The sequence below is a fragment of the Mus pahari genome, chromosome 14, assembly GCF_900095145.1.
Source record: "Mus pahari chromosome 14, PAHARI_EIJ_v1.1, whole genome shotgun sequence".
NCBI lineage: Eukaryota > Metazoa > Chordata > Mammalia > Rodentia > Muridae > Mus > Mus pahari.
In genome coordinates this window covers 1,451,598-1,466,136 of record NC_034603.1, presented here as the reverse complement: position 1 = coordinate 1,466,136, position 14,539 = coordinate 1,451,598, and the positions used below count along the sequence as shown (strand labels likewise).

General features: G+C 40.3%; 1 protein-coding gene across 3 annotated transcripts in view; it reads right to left on the bottom strand.

The window, feature by feature from the left end:
- The window catches only part of Ubtd2 (ubiquitin domain containing 2), a 64,890-nt gene that overhangs the window by 3,388 nt on the left and 46,963 nt on the right, over window positions 1–14,539 (bottom strand). The gene's annotated exons all lie outside the window — the stretch shown is intronic.

The window sequence follows — 14,539 nt, the reverse complement described above, 5'->3', positions numbered from 1 at the left end:
TAAGCAAAAAAGTATCATTTAATCATCATATAAGATGAGAAAAAAACCACTTGGCAAAAATCTAAGACTTCTTGATAAAAAATCTCAGCAATACTACCTCTTAGCTTCATAAAGAACAGTTTTAGGGGGCTGGAGAGATGCTCAGTGGTTAAGAGCACTGACTGCTCTTCCAGAGGTTCTGAGTTCAATTCCCAGCAACCACAGCAGCCACAGTGGTGGCTCACAACCATCTGTAATGGGATCTGATGTCCTCTTCTGGAGTGTCTGAAGACAGCTACGACATACCTACATAAAATAAATAAGTTTTCCAAAAAACAAAAAGTTAAAAAAGTCCTGTAACCCTAAACTTAAAGGTAATGTATTTTGAATTTCCCATTAAGATCAGGAGCCAGGCTAGCACAAGAAAGATTAGAAAGGGAAGAACACAAGTGTCTTTACTGAGCTCTCTAGGCCAGTGGCTCTCAACCTTCCTAATGCTGTGACCTTTAATCCAGTTTTTCATGTTGTAGTGACCCCCCTAAACAATAAAATAATTTTTGTTCCTTCAGACTTTGCTCCTGCTATGAACTGATGTATCTGATATCAGGGTATTTGATATGTGTCCCCAAAGGGGTCTTGACCTAGAGGTCTATGCAGAAAATCTGAAGAATCAACAAAATGATCTCAGATCCAATGAGCATTCACAATAAGGTTAATCTATAAAGCTGGCTGCTCCTCATGCAGCAGCAAACAATGGTAACTGAAACTACAAGACCATGTACATTAGCACACCCAAAGTGCGACATGAAGATATAAACCTTAACAAATGTTTAAGACCTGAGCAGATAATGGAAGGATGTCAGTCAGTTCTTCCTTAATCTACACTTTTTTAATGCACTCTAATCAAATTCCAAGGAGGGTTTTTTTTGTTTTGTTTTGTTTTTAAGATTATGGACAATCTTCTCTAAACTGTATATAAGGTTAAAAACTTAATGTATAAGGACTGGTTTATGGTAAACTTGTAGTACCCAAGATGATACGGAACTGGGCATGGTAGCTCATACTGTAACCCCAGCACTTGGAAGGGTGAAGTATGAAGAGAGCCATAATTTGAGGCTAGTCTATATACAGAGATAATCTAGGCTATCTCAAAAACAAAACAAAAAACCTAAAAAAACCAATGTTAAAACACAGACATGATCAATAAAACAGATGAAAGTCCAGAAGTACAATTCACATAACCATAATGAAATGATAAAAGAAACAGGGAATGGAGCACAGAAAAGACAGTGTTCCAACAAAAGGTGTTGGGTTAATGAGCCACCAAAAAATAATCTCAATATAGAAGTTACCGTTGTCACAAAATTAATTTAAAACACACCACAGGGGGACAAATGGCTCAATGACTAAAGACACTTGCCACCAAGCCTGACAGCCTGAATTCAATCCCTAGAACCTACATGGTGGAGAGAAAACTGACTCCTGCAAGTTGTCCTGTGATTCCCACATGCATACCACAGCACGCACATGCCTGCCCTACCACCAAAAAAATATCACAGTCTGAAATGTAAAATACAAATGTACAAACTAATAAAAGCAAAAGAAAAAAATCTAAATGTTATTGCTTTGGCAATGACCCGCACAATATATCATCAAATGTACAATTAATCCATAAGCTGATTTTCATCAAAATTAGAAAATCTAGGCTCCTCTAAAGATAGCCAAGAGAATAAAAAGACACTCACAAACAACAAGAAAAATTTCAAGATATATTAGAAGATTGTTACACAAACATACATAGAACTAGGTGGTGGTAGTACACATCTTTAATCCTAGCATCCCAAGGGGAAAGACAGGTGAATTTCTATGAGTTCAAGGCCATTCTGGTCTACAGAGTTCCAGGACAGTCGGGGATACACAGAGACACTCTGTCTTGAAAAACCAAAAGAGCTCTCAAAACTCAGTAATAAGAAAACAAGACTTTTAGGAAGTGGGCTGAAAACCAGCCACAGTGAAGATACACTGTAATCCCTACACCTAGAATTAAGCTTCAGGCCAGCCTATGCATACAGTGAAACCTTGTTTCAAAACAACAAATACAAACAGAAAAGCCTAGAAAACTAAGAATTCAAATACCTTGATAAAACTCTTCACAGATGATGAGGTGAAGATAGATGGATGAAATGATGTGGAACACCACACCACTATTAAACTAACCGAACAACAATGGCCACAGTCCAGAGTTCTGACAGTCCAGTTCTGGGGAGTGGAGCACTAACAAGTTCCCTTCTCAGCTACTTGGGAGGACAGTTTGCCCCCCACCTGTGCTCCCTTTCTTCTCTTAACCGAACCCTTCTTTATTATTACCACTAACAACAACAACAACAACAACAACAACAAATCACATTCTTTCCTTCCTTTCCACCTTTTCTTAGATCCTTTCTGGCAACGTTTCCTTTAAGACAGGGTCTTACTATGTAGTCTGGTTGATCTCAAACTCACTAGATATATAGCCAAGACTGGGCTCAAAATCGTGAGCTCCTCTTGCCTCTACCACTCAAGTGCTGGAATTATAGGTATACACCACCACATTCAGCCTTCAGTCTGACAACTTCTTACTAGATGATCTGAAGTTCCAAAGGAAGTGAAAACTTGAGTCTACTCTACATGGAAGCAAGTAAGTCATCCTTTAGTGTATGAGTGGATAAACTGTAGAACGCACAATGGATTTTATTCTGTACTATAAAGAAAATGAAGATATGTAGGAAACAGTACTTAATACTAACTGAAAGGAGCCAGTCTGAAGGGGTACACTGCCATGAATCAAAGTATCTGGCACTCTGGAAAAGGCAAAAATAGTAAAATACTTAAAAAAAAAAAAAAATCAGTGGTTGCCAGGTGACAGGTTGGAGGAAAGAATAGATAGGTGGAACACAGAGGGTCTAAGACAGTAGAGCCGCTCTGTATGGTACTACTCTACTGGCAAACAGATGTCATTATAATTTGTGCAAATCCAGAGTGTACAGCACTGCTGGTGACTCTGACGTAAGCTATGTGCTTTGGGTGCTAATGATGTGACAACACTGGTTCACTCATTTCAACGAATATACTGTTCTGTCATAGATACTGATAATGAGGGAGGCTGTGAATTCAGGGAAAACAAGATATCTGTAATAATCTGTACATACAAATAAAAAAATTATACATAGGGCTGGGGAAATGGCAATGAGATTAAGAGCAATGGTTGCTCTTCCAGAGGACCCTGGGTTCAATTTCCGGCACCCACATGGTGGTTTACAAGCATCTATAACTCTCGTTCTGGGGACCTGACTTCCTCTCCTGGCCTCTGGGGTACTACATGCATGTGGTGCAGACACGCAGCCAAAATACTCATGCACATGAGAAAGAAGATTATAAAGCTGGAGTTCCGAGGACTAGGGGATGGGGAGGACTGCCAAGGCAAAGGTAGTACTGCGTGGTGTACTGGGGAAAATATGCTCAAAGTATATTACCTGTCTGAAAACAGCCCAATGTGATCCTGTACAACATGTACACTATTAATACAGGGATATCCAGATACTTAATTAAATATGACTTAACTTCATCTTTAGGGTATAGTTACATGAAAAAAAATCAATCAAAAAATATTTGTGTATATTCTAGTCCACAGGTGAGGATTATCTCAGAAACAACAACTAAGAACAGACTGAGTCCTTTGTGGCTAATGTCTTTTGAACAATCTATTCTTCAAACCACACATCTTGCTGCTCCTCACTAAGAACAATGTTGCTCCTGTTAGTAGAGGCTATATACACAAGTGCACGAGAGCAGTGGTACTCCAGAGTATCTGCCCACAGTCAACACCATAGAGTGCAGTGCAGCACAACACTGCACCAAGGGAGAAGGCTGTGAGTGAAGCTTGCTCTGACCCACAGCAGCCTCTGATCAAGTCCAATCAATACAGAACAAACCACTGCAGGCAAGTACAAACAGGCAATTTTGAAACTTCAAGTACTGCCATACAGACATCAGAAAATAGAAAAGCACTAATTTATTTGAGCTGACAGAGAAATGCTATAGAGGTGGGTGTTTTGGGGGCATCACAGGGATGATGATATGAATGAAGACAGGAGTAAAACACAAGGACCTAAAGAGTGAGCAAGCACCAGGAGTCCTGGCTGAGGCTGAGCACAGACCAGCAATGGGAACTCCAGGAGTCACAGTGCAGCTGTGTGAAGAACAACAGCTGAGTGGGACTGAGAGAGAACTGTCACACACCTACCCAACTGTACAACTGTCCATACAGCCCAGCAGGAGAACTGGCAGAACAAAAAGAAAAATCACAGCCTGGGAGAAGAGAGGTAACCCCAGACTGTGAAGTTGTAAAACTCTGCTTAGATTTTCATTGCTTCAGAGTCAGCTTGAGGTGGGGTGGGGGGTGGGGCTAGAGAGAAGGCTTAGCGGTTAAGAGCTGCTCCTCCAGAGGTCCTGAGTTCAATTCCCACCAACCACATGGTGGCTCCCAACTAACCGTAATGAGATTTGATGCCCTCGTCTGGTGTAACATACATAAAATATATCTTTAAAAAAGGGGGGAGGCACTTGCTGTACTTGCAGAGACCCCAAGTTCAGTTCTCAGCAACTGCAGCACCAGGAGAGCTGTTGTGTTCTGACCTCCTTGGGCACTAGGTGTATACATGGTACACAGACATACATGCAGGTAACACCCATACAAACAAAATAAATTCAGACTCACATCTGAAAGACCTATACTAATTGAAGAAGCAAAAAGGGACAAGTTTAGAAGGAGTAACCACCAGTCTGCAGGACCCCCGATACACACATTTTTACAGCATCAGCATGCATGTCATTTTCTGTGTGAGTTAAGCTATTTGGAAAAGTTAAATAACAGAGTTCTGATAAACACTTGTATATCATTTTTTTCTGTTGCTGAACAAAACAGTACTAAAGTCCCAAAGAATAGAGAATTTTAGCATACTTCAATAAATTATGGTGCAATTTAGGCATTAAAAAGTTTATTTCTAAATGAAAAAAAAAAAGCTTAGTGCCTATCTCAGGAAAAAAATGAAAAGCTATTTACTTAAACACTTTGGAAGATGGAAATGTTTACCCAAAATCCATACGTTGCTATCACTGGGTGTCAGTGGAAAGTAGTTACCCAACACACTTGGATTACACAGTATATCCAAGTTTCTAGCCTCTTAGCAGGGTAATTAAAATAGAATTATATCACTCCCTCTTTTCCATCCTTTCCATATCCCCTCTTAAATTATGACCTCTTTTCTTTTATTATTGTTATATATACAGATATAAATGCATTAAATATATAATTAAACCTATTGAGTTCCTTTAGTGTTGTATGTGTATGACTTTAAGGCTGATTATATTCTATTATATAACCAATTGGTAACCCTCCCTACCCTCATGAGAGCAGGCCCTGCCCCTCACTGGCTGCAGCACTGGGTGAGCTAGCTGGGTCAGTGCTGGAGAGTTTGCCCTGGTGGTGTGGGTAACTCAGCTACTATTCAGGCCCAGATACAGGGCTTTGGACCATCCCAAAACATCTACCCCGTCTATGAAATGCTGGAGCGAGTTAAGAGGCTGTCTTATAGACTAAATTGTGCTGCAGGATCTCCATGACACAGAGCAACAACAGGATATTCGAGAGGAGTCCCAGTGAGGATGCAGTACTGACAAAGACTCAACGTAGTGAGTATCTGCAAGTAAAGACATGGGGACAAAAGGGTACACTATGTGACACATTACAGCTTCCAAGAGGAGATTGTTTTCCCTTTATTTTTTGTTGTAATTGTCACTGTTATTGCTATTTTATTGGGGGGGAGTTGCAAGGGCAGAGGGAAGATATGAAGGGACAGGGAGATGAGTGGGATTGGGATACATAATATGAAATTCACAAAGAACCAATAAAAAGTTAAAAAAAAAAAAGGATAATCAATTAGGGGGCACCTCCCTGGAGAAGACTAATTCTCTGTCAGCAATCAGACACCTGTAGGGGGTGGGGCATTTGGAGACCCTTCCCCCTTCAATATGTCCATTTGTGCTGTCGGTTGCTCAGGTCTTAGGCAGCCAAATTCAATTTATACACTTAAACACAAAAGCAAACACTTCAGAACGCTTACCAGTTCTAGCCCTAATATGGATCTATATACCTAAACGCACACACATTTATATACAAAAACATTTACTACTCAAAACTATAGCAGAAAAGTCTAAGTCTACATATTTTACAGATGGGAAAATTGTTAATAAGTTTTGTTACATAGCTAGTAAGTAACAATGAAATAACCATTAATCAGATTCCTGAATAAATGTGTAACATAAAGATAAGAGCACACAGCTTATTATGTTAATAAGATGGTTAAATGGAAGAAATAAATGGACTTAGAGAAAAGTGTAAGACATGACAAATAAGATGCTAGCATGCTGTGCAGCCTAACAAGAAAGTATTTTCCAGCAAGTCAAAGACAATCCCTAGCAGTGAAAGATGCAGCCCCACAGCACTCCAAAGGAAGTGTGCCCCCTCAGAGATGCTTACGTGCTGAAAGGCTACAAACAGTGGCGGAACAAACTTAGTATTGTCACTGTCTGCTCTACGATAACTGGAAGGTCAAGAAGGCAGGTGGATCTCTGAATTCGAGGCAACCCTGGTCTACAAAACAAGTTCCTGGATTATGTACAACAGCCAGGGCTGTTATATACTCTGTCTCGAAAATCAACTACAACATCGAAACAAAAACAAAATAAGAAAAACAGAGCAATGGAGGATGGAAAGGTTCGCTTAAAGACACTCAGTGAGTACTGGCGAGATGGCTCAGTTAATGAAGTACCTGCATCACAAGCAAGCACAAGTACCTGAGTCCATGTAAAAGGCTGGGCTGACTATGCAAATCAGTGCAGTGGTCCCTCAAAAAACTACAAACAGACCTACTGTGTGGCCCAGTTAGACGATTCATTCCTGGTATATACCCAAAGAACCCTATTGTCTACTCCAGAAATACACCTGTTCGTTCATGTTCAACACTGTTCTATTCTCAAGAGCTGGGTCTGGAAACAGCTTAGGTGTTTATCAGCTGATGAATGGATAATGAAACCATGGTACCTATAAAGTTGCAAAGAAAGATAAAATCATGAAATGTGTAAGGTAAATGTATAAAACTGGAAAATATTAGGCTCACATCCAGAAAGATAAAAGTCACCTGTTCTTACTCCTATGTGCACCCCAGTGTCCAATCTTTAGCTGTGTGTTTGACTTAGAGCATCTGTAGAATCCGGGAAACTAGAAGGGACCATTGGTAGGCATCCAACACAGACAGACCTTGGGTTTTGGCACACACACATGCATATCTGTTTTCACAGAAAGCCATAGTGTTTATGCACAGGAGGAAGGTACTTTTCCAAAAGCTGACCATTGTGGGGATTTACTCCCTTGGTAAAATCACACTCAGTCTTGGCTACATTAGGAACTTACAGAAGGTTTCCATCACTACCCCCTGGCACTGAAGCTCAGCCTGTCTAGCAATCCCTCACTATTTCCAAAGTTCTAGCCAGGCTTGTTTACATTATTATCTAATATCCTCTGCAGACTTTTTTCCCCTCTCACAAACCCACTGTAGGACCTATCAGAGACAAGCAGCTATCAGGATAAGTACCTGCCAGAAAAGGGCACCATCTCACCACGTAGGAAGCCCCAAAGGCTCTCCTGCTGGGCAGAAGGCTGCCAAGTTATCAGTTTGCTGTGATTTCTTACATACTTTTCTGAAAGTGTTTTTATTTATCTATATTTTATCTAGATGATTAGCTTAGACATCCTATTTCCCTGGGTTAACTGTTTTCTCTGGCTATTTTCTTTTCCTTTATTTTTTTTTTTAAAGATTTATTTATTTATTTTATCTATGTGAGTAGACTGTAGCTGCACAGATGGTTGTGAACTTTCATGTGGTTGTTGGGAATTTGAATTTTTTAGGGCCTCTGTTTGCTCCAGTCAACCCTGCCCACTTCAGTCAACTGCACTCGCTCAGTCCCTGCTTGTTTCGGCTGAATGACTTATTTATTATTATACCTAAGTACATTGTAGCTGACTTCAGACACACTAGAAGTGGGTGTCAGATCTCATTACGGATGGTTGTGAGCTACCATGTGGTTGCTGGGATTTGAACTCAGGACCTTTGCAAGGGCAATCAGTGCTCTTACCCACTGAGCCATCTCACCAGCCCCTCTGGCTACTTTCAATTAGGCTTCAACATCTTTCACTAGAGCCAGGCATGGTGGTTTACTCCTGTAATACTAGCCCTTAGGAAGTAGAGGCAGGAAGACAAGGAAAGGCCAGCCTCAGTTATAAGTTGTGTTTAAAGCCTGTCTGGATTATGTAAGATTTCTCAAAAGGACCAAAACAAACAAACAAACCTGCCTACAGAAATTTGTAAAGATAAAAAAATTAAACTGGTTGCCAAATACTATTACATGCCATTAGGTCTAATACTTTACTGTTCCAAGCAGTCCTTGAGGTTGAAAACCAACCTTGTAAAGGCCTTTCTGAGCATGCCTTTATGCTCTCTGTAAGAACATGACTCAAGGCTAAGACTTTTACCAGAGGCAGACTCACATGACTATATTCAAAAGTTAAAAACCAGTATCTTCCAGTCAGCAAGATGGCTAGGCAGGTAAAAAGCACGCACTAGCCTGACAACCATGGAAAATGCTCAATAATGTTGCTTCGCTCCCATGGGTTTTAAATTTTAAAATTATACACCGGGGAGTATTTCTCAGACAGCAATGTAATATATGAATCAGTTTTATAAAGTTTCAGCCTTTTGGCTCATCCTGCATGGGCTTCTCTACAAGTGAATCACAACATCAAAAGGCCATCGACTGCTGTTTCAGCAGCCCTTGGGAGCAGTCTTCAGGACTGTAGGGCCGCTAAAAAACTAGATTCTCTCCCTGGAAAGACCATGCTGGGGACTGAGCCAGCCTGGCTGCAGCTAGGCCTAACAGCTTTGTTGTCCACTAACCCAGTCCAGGACTGTGGCAACTAGAGGAATCAGGCTTAACTTCTCTCCTGGCAAGCAGAGGTCAAAGGCTTAGCTAAATACCTATCGCTGGCGTCACCTGAGGTCAAACCAGCATTAACCATTGTGTAGCGCTTTGCTGAATTTCTACAGGGGTATTTAATCTCTAGATCCAGGGTTTTGTTTCCTTACATGGGCAGGGGAGCAGGTCAGAGCACTTGCATCTGGTGTCTACTGAAAGCCCAGAAGGCCTTATACAAGTGGAAGCTGATATAGCTCTTCCCTTGGGATGTGAGAAACCCTGCTTCTTCCCCACCCCCGAACAAGAAGGAGAGGTTTTCTTCAGAGACAGCCTCCTGGCTCAGGAACAACCTCCCACCACAGCTATTTTCAGACTTTATCACTCTAATTCAAGAAAAAGCATGAGGGCAACAGAGGAGCAGACACATTTGCAGTTTGTAACACTCAGCCACCTTTGTTTCTTATTGGACAGAAAGAAGAAAATGATATGTCATTTGTGATTAATCAGTCATCAGGCTCCTTATTAAGGATGGTTTCATTTTTAAACACTTCAACAGCCAAGGAAAAATCATCTATGTAAAAGTAACTATCTGTATTATAGCTATTCCTTCATTCCTTAGGACTTTGAAAGCAACCTGGAGTTTTGAGGATACACTCTTGCTATGGAACCCAGGCTGGCCTCCAACAAGTGACCCTCTTGCTTTAGACTCTCAAGTGGCAGGATTACAGGCATCAACCATATCTGGCCCTTGCCCATTTCTTGAAGTTTTCGGATTTTTTTTTTTTTTTTTGCTCTACTTTTAATTTTTAAAAAATGCTGAGTGTGTGTATAGTCAGATGACAATTTTGTGAAGTCAGCTCTTGTCTTCCACGTTGTTTTAAGGCATTTTCTTGTTTCTACTGTTTCAAAGAATATTTCTGGCTAGATGCGTGCCTTCATCTATCTTTAACGTGAGTCCCAGGGATCAAACTTAGGTCATCAGGCTTGTTTACCAAATGCTTCTTATCTTGGAACCTCTGGGTTTTTATTTATATTTTGGGGGTGGGGGACAGGCACTGGTGGTGTGTGTCTTTAATCCTAGCTCTTTGGGGAGGGGAGGAGGAAAAGGCAGGTGGATCTCTGTGAGTTCCACAACAGCTACAGAGAGACCCTGTCTCAAACTGTTCTGGGGAGAAGGGGAGGAGGAGTGAAAGGGAAGGGAGGTAATAGGGAGAGACTGGAAGAAAGGAGGAGCAGCTTAGTCAATAAAAATCAATTAGTCAATAGTATATTTATTCTTGTTTTTTTGTGTATGGATGTGTTGCCTGTGTGTATGCCCATGTGCCACTAGTTTTCAGTGTCCACAGATGCCAGTATTGGATCCCCTGACCTGAAATTACGATGTTGACAGCCGCATGCAGGTACTGAGAACTGAACCAGAGTCCTCTGGAAGAGCAGCCAGTGCTCTTAGCCACTGAACTCCATGGACTGTTTTCATCTGAGACAGGGTCTCCCTGTTTGTAGCCTTGGCTAGCCTGGATCACTGGGCTAACCAGGCTGACCTTGAACTCAAAGATTCACCTGCCTCTACCTTCTGAGTGATGGGATCAAAGGTGTGCACCACCAAAGTCAGCATCCTGGCCTGTTCTTTTAATGGACTTCAGAGATACCTTAGAAAAACAGAAAGGCCTATCTATACAAATGTATTTCCTGTCCATTTATATATTAAGAAAATGTACTGTTTCTCTTAAGTATTAGTAAAAATCTACCATTTTAAAGTATTTTAGGAAATATGCAAGGTACTAAAAGTATCAGACATAAGCAAGGCAGCGGTGGCACACGCCTTTAATCCGAGTACTCGGGAGGCAGAGCCAGGAGAATTTCTGAGTTTGAGGCTAGCCTGGTCCACAGTGTGAGTTCCAGGACAGCCAGGGCTATTCAGAGAAACCCTGTCTCAAAAAACCAAAAAAAAAAAAAAAAAAAACCAAAAAAAAAAAAAAAAAATCACACATGGAAGAAACATCAAAGAAGACTTGTAGAATCACTTTATAAACTCACAGATTTGAAACTGTATATTGGGTGTGAATCAAAGGTACTTTTGTTACTTTTTAGATTTGAGTCAAATCTCAGTTGCATGATTTATAACCTAGAAAAGATATGATCTTCCCTGTTTCAGTTTTCTCCTGAATAAAATGGGGATTACTACTAATTTTTTTTTTTCAGGTAAGAGAGTTGACAAACATACAAACATCCATTACAACTAACTTTTCTTTTAAAAATAGGCACATTTTTAGAATTTTTACATGATGGCAAAATACCAAACCATGAGAAAAAAGGAACAAACTCTTGAAGAAATTTAAGGCGATTTAAAAAAAAATGCTGTAAAAGCTATGGGGAAAAGGCTCTTTACAGATAGGAGGCCATGGGAAGGTGGGTACAGCCAGGTCAGAGTCTGTAAGTCAAGGGTGGTGCAGGAAATTTACCTGTTAGTGCCAGAGTCCAGTGTAAGGAAAAAACAACAACAACAACAACAACAAACAAAACAAAGAACTCGACAGCTCCAGTGTTTAATTTACTAAGTGCTTTTGGTAGGTCAAACACTATCATAAATGACTCATAAGAGATTCACCCAACCAGACCCATGTGGACCAGAGATGACAAAGAGAAATGAAGGTCACAGAGACGATTTGCTTAAAGCCACATAGCTTTAATCACTACAGGAGAAGCACAAGTGATGTCAAAAACCTACCACTGAGAAGGTCTAAATAAAAACATCCAATTAAGTAGCTGAATTGTAACTGATGGCTAATTAGGGATATATGACAGAGCTTAATTGACAGGCCCATCCAAGAGATATCATTGATAAGCTTAGAAAAAAACAGAAACATTCAAGGATATCAATGACAAAATCTTATTGCCAACAAGTCGGTGATAATTCATTTGAGAGGAATGCTCAGATATCACGGTGGTTCTTCCATGCTTATGCGGAATATATTTTTCTCTCACACAATCTCTCCCCCTCCCTCCCTTTCTTTCTTTTAGTTTTCAATACAAAGTTTCTCTGTGTAGCCCTGGCTGTTCTGGAACTTGCTCTGTAGACCAGGCTGGTATCAAACTTAGAGATCCATTCACTTCTGCCTCCCAAGTTCTAGGATTAAAGACATGACATGCTGGTTGATGGGGCTGCCAGGAAATATTATTATTATCGTTGTTTTGGGTTTTTGAGACAGGGTCTGTTTATGCAGGCTTTGCTCTACTAGACTAGCTAAGTAGACCAACCAAGCTGGCTTTGAACTCAAAGAAATCCACCTATCTCTGCCTCCTGAGTGCTAAGATTAAAGGCATGCATCACTATACCTGGCATAGCAACATTATTTTTCTTGACAGTTCATGTAGATGGAGCAGAAATCAGACTTAAATATTTAATAGAGATTTGAGTCTATACTTAGTAGGATATACATAGAGTGTGTCTATACATGAAACAGATACTTTGCCTTTATAAACTTAAAAGCATTTTAAAACACATTTGCTACATTTATTTAATGTAATTATTGTGTGTATGTGTGTATGCTATAGTGCACATATGGACATCATAGGGTAACTTAAGGGAGTTGGTTCTCTTTCCTTCTACTGTGCTGGTTCCTGGGATTAAACTCACATGTCAGGCTGGAGAGATGGCTCATCAGGTTAAGAGCAACATCTGCTCTTCCAGAGGTCCTGAGTTCAATTCCCAGCAACCACCAGGTAGCTCAAAACCATCTGTAATGGGATCCAATGCCCTCTTCTGGGGTATCTGAAGAGAGCTTCAGTGTACTCACATACATTAAATATATATAACCTCACATGTCATCAGACTTGATGGTAAACACTGCTGAGCCATCTTGTTGATCTCTGTCTCCATGAGCTTTTAAGTTAAGCCACAATTTGGAGACCATAATTAGCTACAGGTAACTATATTACCTATATAATGAGGAATTCAGAGTTCCAGGATTCTAGATTAAAACAACCACAATAGATTCAGTTTGGGAAATAGGGATGTAAGCATCAGAAAGAACTGAGTAATACAACTTTGTGAAAGAAGAACCTTTATTCTCTAATGGGGTAGCTGAAGGGGCAGATGGAAAACCATGTCACCATCTCCTCCTCTACAATCATGGAAGAGGTAAAGGATTTAAGCACTAGCCTGAAAACTGAAACTAAATGGGCATCCTGAAATGGCGCTCAAATAATTCAAATTCAATAAATGTTGGGGATATAAGCCTATGCTAAAGAGTTCTCATGATAAATAACAGTCATAAAACAAGGAGTGCTTCTTAGAAGCACAACTAGTTAGAATGTAATGGGGATTTGGAAATTTGGCAAGGCTTATGAGTAAAACATCCTGTATTGGACAGAGTCAAAGAACATTCTGCAGATGATTAAATTACTAAAGCACGGCCCCTCTACAAATAAAATAAAAAAGACCTTGGGAAAAAACAGTGGTGGCATAATAATGAACAAAGGACAACAGTACCTGTAGGTGTTTGTCCCTTACATAAGTCTGAAGAAACAACCTAGAAAGCTATTAACTTGAAAAGCTAAAGAGAAAAACACAAATACATAAATCAAAAGAACAAAGAGTACATATATAAAACTAATACCTAACCCTCAGCATAACACCAAACATTTAATGTTTTGAATCAAGGAGACCCTAAAAGAGTATGTGCACAAGTCTAGCATCTATGTGTCCCTGGATACATATACACTATGATTCTTAGTCACACTTCTAAAGCAAGAAAGATTTCTTGTATAGCTCAGGCTAGAGTCATGGAAAATAATCTTTAAAAACTTTGAAGTTGGGGATGAAAAGATGGCTCAGCAGATAAGAGTTGTTGCTGTTCTTCCTGGACATGGGTCTGTTTCCCAGCATCCAAATGGCAAAAATAACCATACATAGAAAATAAAAGCACATTTAAAAGAAAAGATTTTATTTTTATATATGTCTGCCTAACATATATAAATAACTATGTGTGTATGTTTATATGTATGCAATGTGTGTGTATGTATGTATATGTATATATGTATGTATGCATGTATGTATATATATATACCACATAAATGCAGTGCCTGCAGAAGCCAGAGAGGGAATCAGATTTCCCTGAACCTGGAGTTAGACACTTACGAGCCACCAAGGGGAACTGAACCCAGATCCTCTACTAGAGCAGCAAACTCTGAGCCATCTCTTCTGTATGCTCCCCACTCCAAATATTAATTTTCAAAAATGAACTTCAGCTCTGACAGGAAAGTAGTTAAGGTGGCGGTGGCGGCAGCAGCTACCACCAGGTGGGGATGTACACTGCAAGAGGGAAGCAGACGGGGAGCTTGTTTCTAGAGAGAACTAATCACATTAAGATTAAGAAACATAAAAATGGCTGGGCGTGGTGGCGCACACCTTTAATCCCAGCACTCGGGAGGCAGAGGCAGGTGGATTTCTGAGTTCGAGGCCAGCCTGGTCTACAAAGTGAGTTCCAGG